Raw genomic sequence first — 11,239 nt, 5'->3', positions numbered from 1 at the left:
AGTATTATGTTCCTATTTTTAGGCAAGTTTGATTGTTCTGTTGAAAAAGCCTCAAGGGTTTGGATTTCTGATTGTCTAGAAAAAGACAAGAGCATACTCTCCTACCACTTAGAATTTTCTAAAAACACGAAAGATAGATTTGTTCTTTAACCAGATAGCAATTTAGGTTCCTAAAAAATGAATTGAAAGAATACACGATGTTTGGTTGATTTTTCTTAGGCAACCTGCAAAGACAACGAATCAGTAGTCATATTGTCTTTGTGCGACAAGCATATTCTTTGTCAAGCATTCTACAAAAACTAATTAGGCTGTGGAAAATTCTAAGAAAGACAGATAAACAACCAGGGCCAGTCGTCAGAATAATCAATTTGAACAGAAAACCAAAAATCATGAAATTTTCTTTTTTCCTCTTTTTAACCAAAAAAAATATAGAATCGTACGACAACATGTAAACTCATACGATACAGGATTCCAGCTCATACGAGATAGGATTCTAGTTTGTATGACACCTATAGTTTTCCATTTCATCCTGTGGGAAATGTCATACAAGACGTATGGACAAAAATCTGAAAAATCTGAAATCTGAAAAATAACAAAAAAACAAGCAGTTAGTCTCGGAGGCCAAAAAATGTAGTCTTCTGCCCCACAGTGGGCACCAGAGTTGTGTGTGTGAAAAAGGGTCTGTAGCTATAAGCACAACACTTCAATTAAGTCATTACATGTATGGTTAGTAAATAAATAATCAATAAGTAATAAACCATAACAAAGCGACTAATTGCCTTCTAAAAGATGCGAGTATAAAATTGCTCTCAGATTTTTTATAAGCAATACTAGTGACTAGACTACACCAAGATGAAGGATTTAGTCTATATGATATAAACTATATGGATGCAAAATGGATGAATAATTCAAGCAATAACGAATTCAAGCAATATGGATTCAAGCAATAATGAATAAACTAAATATGGATGCAAATAATCTAAGAAAGCACAATGATCTTCAATGACTCCAGAGCGAAATTAGCGTGATAATAATCTCCAAGCGTGTTCTCAAAAATCTCTGGGGTGAATTGGAATGAGAGCTGAATGCTGAATTTATAGAGAATTACAAGAGAAAAGCTCAATTTAGGATTAATTGAAAATAATTGAGAAATCAGGTCCAGTTAACCTTGAGATAGATTCCAATTATAGTCTAATTGAAATGCATTTAAATTAGAAGTCCAAGTTGCATTGGAAATAATAATAAATTAATTCCATGCATATGTGATAAAAATAGATAATTCTTTTATTTATTCAAGAAAAGAGTCGTTTTAATGAAACTGAACTTCTTTTTCTAAAAAGATTTGAATTCTAATTTTAGAGAATAATTGAATAATTCAATTTAATTGCTTTTCTGATTTCAAGTTCTAAATTTAGAAAAAGAAATAATATCTCAAGTTTGATTTCTCTCTCATTTCAATTCTTTTATTTTATTTTCAATTAAACTCTTGCTTTGTAATTAATTCTTCTTTTGTAATAAATTAATTCCTTTTGCATGATAGAATGGCAAATTTATTAATTAATTAAATATGCAATGATATTTAACAAATTAAATAGGATAATTGATCAAAATGATATTCTTGGAAATGATTCAATTAATTAAATAAATATTTAATTAATATTGAGCAATTGATTTGCCATGTGATATTTGATGATTAAAGAATTAATAATGTGCCCAAGGTTGATTTAATTGCCTTTGGTTAGGACCTTAGTGATGTTGTCGAGATTAGGGGCCCATGGTTTAGATGACCATTTTTAGGGTGTTACACTAGGCAAAAAATATAAAGTGAGAGATCAAGTGGTTTTGCTCGCACCTAGGAAAATATGAAAAAGCAATCGACAAGAAAAACAAATGCAAGAACCTGAATGACAAGTAAAGATCATGCAAAAATGCAAATATGATGCCCCCCCTTAGAATGATATGCATGAAAGGCATATCATTCTAAGGAGAAGAGAATTTGTGGCATGCTGACATAGCAAGATATTTCCATGGAATTCCACCATTAGCCGGTGACACAAAGATGTCCACAACATCGTAAATGGAAGGCAAGAGGACAAGGGGAACCAATAGTTTGGCATCAAAACAGATAGCTGTGAGAAGAGATATGCAATATAATTGCAAGATGGGTATATCGTCATAGTACCAAAGTTCTTGGATCTCAAGAAGAGAACATGAAGACAAAGATAAAAAATAAAAAATTCAGGTCAACATGGAAGAAGGCTAAAGATGCCCCCAATGCTTTGCATCGTCCCCAAATAGAGAAAAAGAAAGGTATGGTAGATAGAAGAAATAGACAAACAAATAGAAGAAGATGTACCACATAAAATCTCCTGAATCCGAGCACCTACAGAGTAACTCGGGTCCTCTGGAAGAGCACAACAGATAAAGACAGTCAACCTCCTGTATCCAAGTACCTATAGAGTAACTTGGCTCTTCTGGGAGGGAACAAACATATAAAGCAAGCACGGGGGAGCACAATGAAATGCACACACAAAAAGATGGAGGGGAAGGATAAAGAGTCTAACTGTCATCATGTAGTAGATCATTGTCCTCCTAGTCTCGATCATAGGGAGAAGGAGGATGAGCTTGGAGAGGAAAAATAATAAGAGCTTCACTGGGTCCCTCACCAATAGCAAGGGAAAGGGACGAAGCAACAACAATGTCTACGTCCATGGGCTCGAAGGAGCTAAGGGTCAATGATCACATGAAGATCGTGGACAAGGCCAAGATGTCTTCCAAGGAGTCAAACATGCAGGCCTCCGTAGAAGAAGCGAGCGACTTACTCAGAGAAGATGAAACAAAGATAGGAATGCCGATGTCTGGAAGAGGGGTAGTGATAAACTTAAGAGAAGGTCAAGACTTCTAAATCATGCACATAGAAATAGGCAAACTGGTAGGCACAAAAACATGCATAGAAGAGGGTGAGGAACATACTCACGAGGATTTTTGATGTGGAAGCTCTAGAATGGGGCCTTGTTCAAGCTTGCATTTGGGTCAAACAAGAGAAGCGGGTCTCTTATCAACCATAGTAGGCTCGAGGAATCCAAGAAAACTCTGATGTTGGGATGGTTTTGAAACAGGGGGAGCTAACAGAGCTGCACTAGATACCACCTACGTATGCAACATATCGATGGGACAAGACAATAGAGGTATGCCCGACAGAGAAGTGATGAGGGGTGGCTCCAAAGGAGTGATGAAAAACCCACCTATTTAGGGGGAGGCTCATCAATAAGCCTAGAAGCAAAAGGAAGCAAAACCAAGGATGGTGGGGGAATAGGAGCACCTGATGAAACATGAGTTGAGGTGGCTGGATTGGGTGTTGAAGATGCACCAGCAAAATGCAAAGCAACCTCATGCTTACACCCATGTGCATGCTGATTATGGCAAAGATGAGGGCCACCTACTAAAGCTCAAGAGGATTCAGGAGAATCATGCTCCATGGGAGAGGCCTTTGGAGCTGCGTTAGGGACAAGAGAAGGCCCAACCGATGAAATAGGAGGTGCATTTGAAATAGGCATGACATTGATAGCAACTGGTGCTTGACCCCACTTCATGTGAGGAGCAGTGGGAGGAACAAAAGGTGTCAAAGTGGGCTATGAAGAAAAAGCGAGAGGATACAAACAAACACAAGATGAACACCTCCCTTTCTACTATCGAGAGGGCCAAGGGATATCAGCCATAATTGGGAACTCGAAGGGAGGATAGATTGCAAACATTGACAACATAGGTATCTTTCCCTTGTCTGCACTAGGTATAGTAATGGAAACAGAAGACACCATTGGAGGCTATGTAGTCCTCAGCCAATGTGGAGGTCTATTTGGAGGAATAATCTTAGCCCCAGTCACCGACGATGAGGTGACATGAGCCACCACCTTCTCCAAGATCAGGATAGTTGGAGTAGAAGTCGATGCAGGAAGAGGCAATGAATAGCTAGGCTAAGCTGATTTAGGGGTCAACTCCCCCATCTTATACTGATAATATGCGGTACATAAAATAACCATAGGGAAACATGGTCCCCATTGGAGTAGGCCAAAAATAATCTAATGAAAAGTCCCCATGGGTTACCAAGGATCAGTATCCAATGTCTTGGATGACATGCAACAAACCCTAATGGGGAAACTTGAGACATTTATGAATTACTGAAGGGATCGACTCCATGGCAATTAGCCAGGGAATGCCTAGCTTAGCTCATAATAAGTCTGACATAGGAATGATCACAAATGTAGAAGATATTGCCTTGGGTCCCATGAGGACCATCAAGGTGATGCTACCCAAAGGAGAGATAGAAAAACTATCATGTGTTCTTAGGGTTGTGTAATATTCATCAAATGTGGTTCTATGCCAACTATTCATGAATAGAGTCTCCTTTGTAATAACATTGACTTTGCAGGATGTCACACCTATGACAGTTTGACCATTCAGCTTAGCAGGGATGTATAAAGGAGTAGGATCTCCATAGTATGGAGCATCCAGAGGGGTGAAAGACATGTCAGACACCTTCTCCTTCTAGTTAGGAGGTGAACAAATAGGAGTGATGGTGACCATATTCACAAATGGACCATCATCTAAAGAAGGATTAAATGCAAAGATAAAATTTTCTGAAAGCGGGGGAAAGGGATCGGTATAGATTTACAAGTCATTATTGGTTTTGTCAATGGACTTATTTGACTTGTGTTTCCATGCATCAACTTTGATTGCACCATTGTTGATGTGGTCCTGGACAATATGTCAAAGACAATAACACCACTTAGTGTCATGACCAGGCACATGATGATAATGATAAAATTTTGATCCATCATACCGATGCGGATAAGGTCTACTATCGGACAAAAGTCTAATCTCAGGAAAGGTGATTATATTGTCTTTCAAAAATCACTACATTATGCTCAAATAAGAGTCATTCGATTTTGTGAAGACCTTATTTTGTTTTGATCCTTGCATGGTAGTTGTCGGAGGAAAAACTATGATATTAGATACAACTTTATTCTTCCTAGAACCTTCCATGGACTTTCCTGCAAAGCACCCATTGCGAGGGTTCAAAGTAGAATCTCTAAACTGTGACATGGTGTGTTGGTAGTCCATAAGCACTAAACACATATAAGCAAAGTTTTGATATCGATTGAGAGATAGCTTGTCCCTCAATGTGAACTATAGATTTCCTATAAACATCATTTGCAGATCACTATTTGGTAGGGCAAAGGGGATTCTAGTGGAGATTGACTGATACCTCGAGATAAAAACCTATGATCTTCTCATTGTGATTGTTGGCCATTTGGAGGAATTGATTATGTGTTGCATTGATGTCAACACTAGCTATTTTGGATGCTTTACCGACACTCTTATGGTCCTTGTAGGTTGTGTGGTTTCTAGTTGGTTTTGATCTGGCATGATCCGGTATGCTCCAGTATGTTTTGGTTATGGAATTGGCTTATTCATGCTACTCATATTCATATTCAGTCAGTTGGTTTTGGTTTGGTGATCGGATGCTATCTTGTTTGCTTGGAAGCTTGGTTTGGGGTTCTGACGAGGGTTTCACCGACAGAGCTTTGATGAAGATCTTCGATGATATGCATAAGTGGTGTTGGTGTAGCTTCTGGTATGGATTCAAGATGCTAATCATGATCAAGTTCAAGACTTGGTGGATTGGGATCATTGATTTAGCGTATGGACCTATATTAGGTCCCAATTGATCTAGGTTATGGACCGGCTTAATGTAACGTGTGGATTGGACCTCTCGATGTGTTTCTAGGATGTCTTATGAGTTGGCTATTATTTGTTTTGTCTAAGGCTGACATGTTTTGTAATTATGTAATTGGTTTATTGTCTGGTGGCCAACCTGATTGTTTATGGTCAAGGGTTTGTATATATATATGATGTGAGATCTCGTTGTAGATCATCATGATATAGATATGGGATATGGATATGTAATGTGCGAATAGTGTAATATCATTTAGGAAGAGGATTTGGTCGATCATTAGAGATTGAATTGGATTTATGTAAGAGGATTTATTCCTTTGGTATTGAGATTAACCGGAACTATACTCAGGCATAGGAGATGCTATCTTTACAGTTCAATCATTTCTCTAGATTGTAGTCTGGATTTCTATGTAGTCACTAAGACTCCTTTTGTGATGAACAATGTGCTCTAGGCTGTTGGCCTTCCTACAAGTGTAGGCCCCTCAATTGTAATTCACATACTTACTATAGAATTATTATCTGACTGTTGGTAGGCTTCCCATCATGGTTTTTCCCTTTACCATGTTTTCCACTTATAAATCTTGGTGTCATGTGGATGGTGTTTATTCTCTTATTATTGTTTATACTTAATTGGTTTGTCTATTATTCTCGTATTTGGTTTAAGCATTCCGATATTGATGTTTTGGGTTTTGGTATTAAATTTTTAATTTCTAAATGTTCTGGTAATCTATGACAATTGATTCACCCCCCCCTCTCAGTTGTCTTTTAGTTATTTGAACTATCTAATAGGGGTTCTACTTGCAATGAACAAGGCCAACAATGGTAACCCTACTACCAATGTTGGCCTGAAACCATTTGATAAAAAGGTCCATAAGATGATCAAAGGTATGAATGGAATGGTCTTGTAAGGAGCTATACCACTCTAACGTGGTTCCTTTAAGGAAACGTGAGAATAGTTTTAGCAGAATGAAGAATAGGCTATGACAGTCACTGCACATGGTCATGAAAGAATCGATGTGCACTATCCCATGTTTTTTAAGATGGTGTTCAAGACTGGTATACTAGGCAGAGGAGGTGAAGGTGGGTTAGATGTACCACCACCTCCACCGGAACCTCTGAAAGCACTAGTGCCACTGATAGATGTAGTGCTAGTGCTAATTGTAGACATTTAAGCTACAATGGAGGCAAAGGTTGAGCCACTAGACATACTCGTATAGCCCAAGGGGGTAGATAAAGTAGTGATGCTAGGAATAGTAGGTTCGGGATCAACCATGTGTACTACTAAACCAGGCATGGTCATACCTAGCTAAGAGCCACAAATGTTGGACTGGCTATCCTAAGGAGAGGCACCAACTAAAGGTACATGATTCCTGATAATAATAGATAATTCTCTCAACATCTCTAGGCCTCTCCTATCTAAGATCAACATGTCTCTTAGAGTGCTCATGACATTCCAGCCTAGGGGAGGATATTCTCCCAATTTAGGAAACCCTCAAAGTCTCCCAGATTCTAATAAAGAATGTCAATTTTCTCAAAGTCAACAGTGAGAGCAAAGTCATGATCAACAATGGAAGGGGGATATGTGTTAGAATCTTTGACACCAGAGGAAAATTGAGAGGGGGGGTGGATCAGTTTTTGACAAATTAAACATCAGGGATTGCAATATGTAAAATAATTACAATGGGGATTGCACTTGCAATTAGTCCAACCACCTAGAGGTCATTTCTCATCACAAAAGGGAAGTCTCACTAACTTACAAAGATATCAGACTATAATCCAGAGAAAATGAACTGTGAAAATAGCATCTCCTAATGCTTGATACAGTTCTGATTAAGCACAAATGTCTTCCCTATAATACCAAAACCTTTGCAACCCTTCGTTGAATGATATAACCTTGTTCGCACATAAACCACTCTCAGATAATGTAGAAATGACATGTTGGGATCCAAAAACACTGAGAAGGGGGGGGGGGTGAATCAGTGTTCTGCCGATAAGATATGATTTTACCTTTTTATAACATACACATATAAACCGGTAAATGAAGAAACATATAACTTGAAGCAAATAAACCGTCTACATAAATGAACACCATAACACAAAAAATTTATATGTGGAAAACCTCAAAGAGGAAAAACCACGATAGGATTTGTGACCCACAATATCAGTTCATTGGCCATATGAAAGGATATTACATAAAATGGGGGCTTGCACATGCAGGAAGGCACACTTCCTAGAGAACACTTCTCATCACGAAAGAGTCTTACTAACTACAAGCTTCTACTAAAATAAAACAGTAATAATGAACTCACAAAATGCATCTGCTATGCCAAAAAGAGTTCTGGTTAAAGTTCTACTCCATACCGGTTCATAAACCCTGAACACTTCTATTGGTATCTCCTCTCCTCCAAGAATGTTTTCCAAACTATCTACAGATCATTCCATGATATAACATTCACATACAAATGATCTACATACATATAATTCACATTACAAAGTCTTTTATATCCTTATTACATTTTTTCTCATCTATATTTATAATAACCTTAACAAACTGACCTATATACCCTTCACAAACAATATGCCTTATGTCGGCTTACAATGCATTACAAAAGATATACAATGTCGGCATTAATAATTACAAAATGATTTTTACAAATAAAACTTCCTTCAGGTCCGAGACTGATGTCGACTTCACTGAAGTGCTGGATGTCAGTGTCGGTGCCAGTGCCGGTGTAACCTTGGATTCTCCAATGCCTATGTCTGTCAGTGAATGCCTCCTAGTGTCCATGTATACTTCCTTATGAATCTCATTGCCAAGTTACCATGTTGCCATGTTGCCATCAATGACAACATATGAATCCAATGAGTGTCAAATGCCAACAATCTCCCCCTTTGGCATTGATGGCAACAGTCATGTGAAAAATGGATTCGTTGTCGGTTCAACCTGAAGTATGCTCCCCCTGAGCAATACTCTCCTTTTTGATATCCTTCCCATATTTTTTTGTCTGATATTTTTCACATTATATACACTCCCCCTTTCGCATCAATGCCAAAGACCGTTGAAAGAATTGAAAGAATGAATAAGTATAGATTACTTTACCGGAGCTTGACCAATTTCAAAATTTCTGGGTAAGCCTTGTCTAGCAACTGTAAATATGTATCCCAACCAGCTTTGAAGGTTTTAGATATGGATACAAGTCCACTCAGTAAGTGTGCAAATGTTTCCTTCTCTCTTACTTCTTCCGGTGTGGGCTTAGAAATCATATCCATACATTCCCTTTACGTACACTGAGTGAACCCAATCTTGGACTCACCAATCCTCGAAGACTCCTTGCTCTCTGAATGATCTTGTCTCTTTCCTTTTCAAAAGAAAAAATTCGGTTCTCCAAAGACAAAATTTGTCCATCACAGATGTTGTTAGTGAGGTTAATCCATCAAAAGAATTTGTAATATTGGCAACCTTATCATGTAACTCCTTTAATTTTCTATCTACATTGTTGTAAGAGTTTCTATGTTACAATAGACCTTGTAGATATTTGTACACTATTTCAAACAATTCTCAATAAGTATCAATTTTCCTTCAATTTACTTCTTCTTTGTTTCAATAATCTGATCAAAAGCGACTCTCTTAGCCATAGTAAATCTCTCAAGTGCTTGTTGGTCTGAAATTTGCTGCAAAGATTGAAAGTTGTTAGATATATGCTCAATTAATTCCTTAAGCTTGTGGGAAGGGCTTGCTTCATTTTCAATCTTCAAATCAGGAATTAGTCTATGCAAAACTATGATCGAGTGATCTATTATTCCTTTGTCTTTCGATCCCTCCTTTATTAGTTTATGAGTAGCCATCATCATTAACTCAATGGGACTCATCTCAGTGATTGATTTCTTCTCAACTTGAGAAGTGTCAATTGCCAAAAACTTTGTCGGGGAATCAATATTAACTACGTGTATAGTCTCAGTTCCCTTTACCTTATCCTCCTTAGCACCGGTGGCTTCGCCACTTGGTATAGTATCAATTACTGCCAATGGAGTATTATCCACAATATTGTCAGTACCCTATACATTTCCTTGTTCAAAATTTGTCTCTGTCAGTATTGGTTGTACACTCTTCTTTACTGGTGGTGGTGTTTGTATACTTATAGTTATTGTTGGTTTATTCAAAATTGGAGCTGAACTACTGAAAATACCTTTCCCTTTAGATCTGTCTGGGATGGTGGAAGTTGTTGCTTTTACAAATTCTTCTTGGGAGGTGAGAAAATTAGGATTCTTTTGGAACAATTTGGTCCAACCATCTTTGGTCTCATTTGCTACCTCATTTACCTTGCCCAACATTAGTCTTATTTGTTGGGGTTTGCTACTAAAAACTGTTTTGTTTGCAATATTAATGCATTGTTTCATTTCCTCATTGTTTATTGAACCACAAATACCCAAAATTTATACTTCCTTAATTTATCTGTCCCTCTTGACTGCATCAAGTCTTCTAGCATCTAATTTATTGTATAGTGATAGAGGAATTTCCTTCAAAATTTGTACTTAGGCTTTCTTATATATATCTATGTGTAACAAAATTGCCTCTTCAATCTCATTATGCTCATTATCCTTTAAATCTTCATAATAAATGGATACATTCTTCAAAATTCCATTCTTGTTTATTTCATCAATCAATTTAGCACAAGTCATTGTAGCCTTACCAGATTCGGTAGCATCATCACTCTTCTTCTTCTTGTTGTGGGTTACTAGAGTGGATGTGACTGGTTTCCTCTTCTGAATAGGTTTCCTTGCTTGAGGTGGGGGTGCAATAGGTTTTATTACTTTTCTCACAAGCTTCCTCCTTGGCTCCACCTTCTTCTCCTCTGCCAGAGCCTGATCAACTTTCTTTCTTTGTACCCTTTTGAATGCTAGAGGTTCATTATCCTCTAGATCAGATTCAGAAGTGACAGAAGAAATGAAAGTTTCGGGCCTCTTTGCCTCAGGAGCACTAACCATTGTTGGTTCCTTTGTCAATTTGGATCCAGATCCCATTTGAGTGTCTATCTTATGGATTACATTCTATACAAATGCAGACATCTTATCAATTTTCTTCTCTCTTATTTTCTTGTCAAAGCCAATCTTGACTTCAAGAGCCTTTTCTTCAGCAGTACCAAAGTGTTATGTCTTATCATCCAATTGAGCTTCAAGTAGCATTTTTGCATAAAGTTCAAAAATTCTATCATCCACTTCATATCCAAGCTCAATGACCCATATGGTCCTAGGTTCTACTTCCTCCATAAAAGTTTCATCAGTCTTCACCATAAAATAGATATTAGTGGATTACTTCTCCACAATATGCTTTGATATTCTTTCCCTCTGTCTCATATTTTCCTGAAATGTTTTTAAATAGCCCCAAAGCTTTTCATCACTGTCGGTACCCAAACTGGTGATTGCTTTTTTGATTTGCTGCTTTTTTTATTTGCATACCAACCAATGCTTCTTCCCTAGATCGGGTACCTCATTCATGAAGTAA

The sequence above is a fragment of the Cryptomeria japonica genome, chromosome 6, assembly GCF_030272615.1.
Source record: "Cryptomeria japonica chromosome 6, Sugi_1.0, whole genome shotgun sequence".
In the NCBI taxonomy this organism is placed as follows: Eukaryota; Viridiplantae; Streptophyta; class Pinopsida; order Cupressales; family Cupressaceae; genus Cryptomeria; species Cryptomeria japonica.
This window is presented reverse-complemented; position numbering follows the sequence as displayed.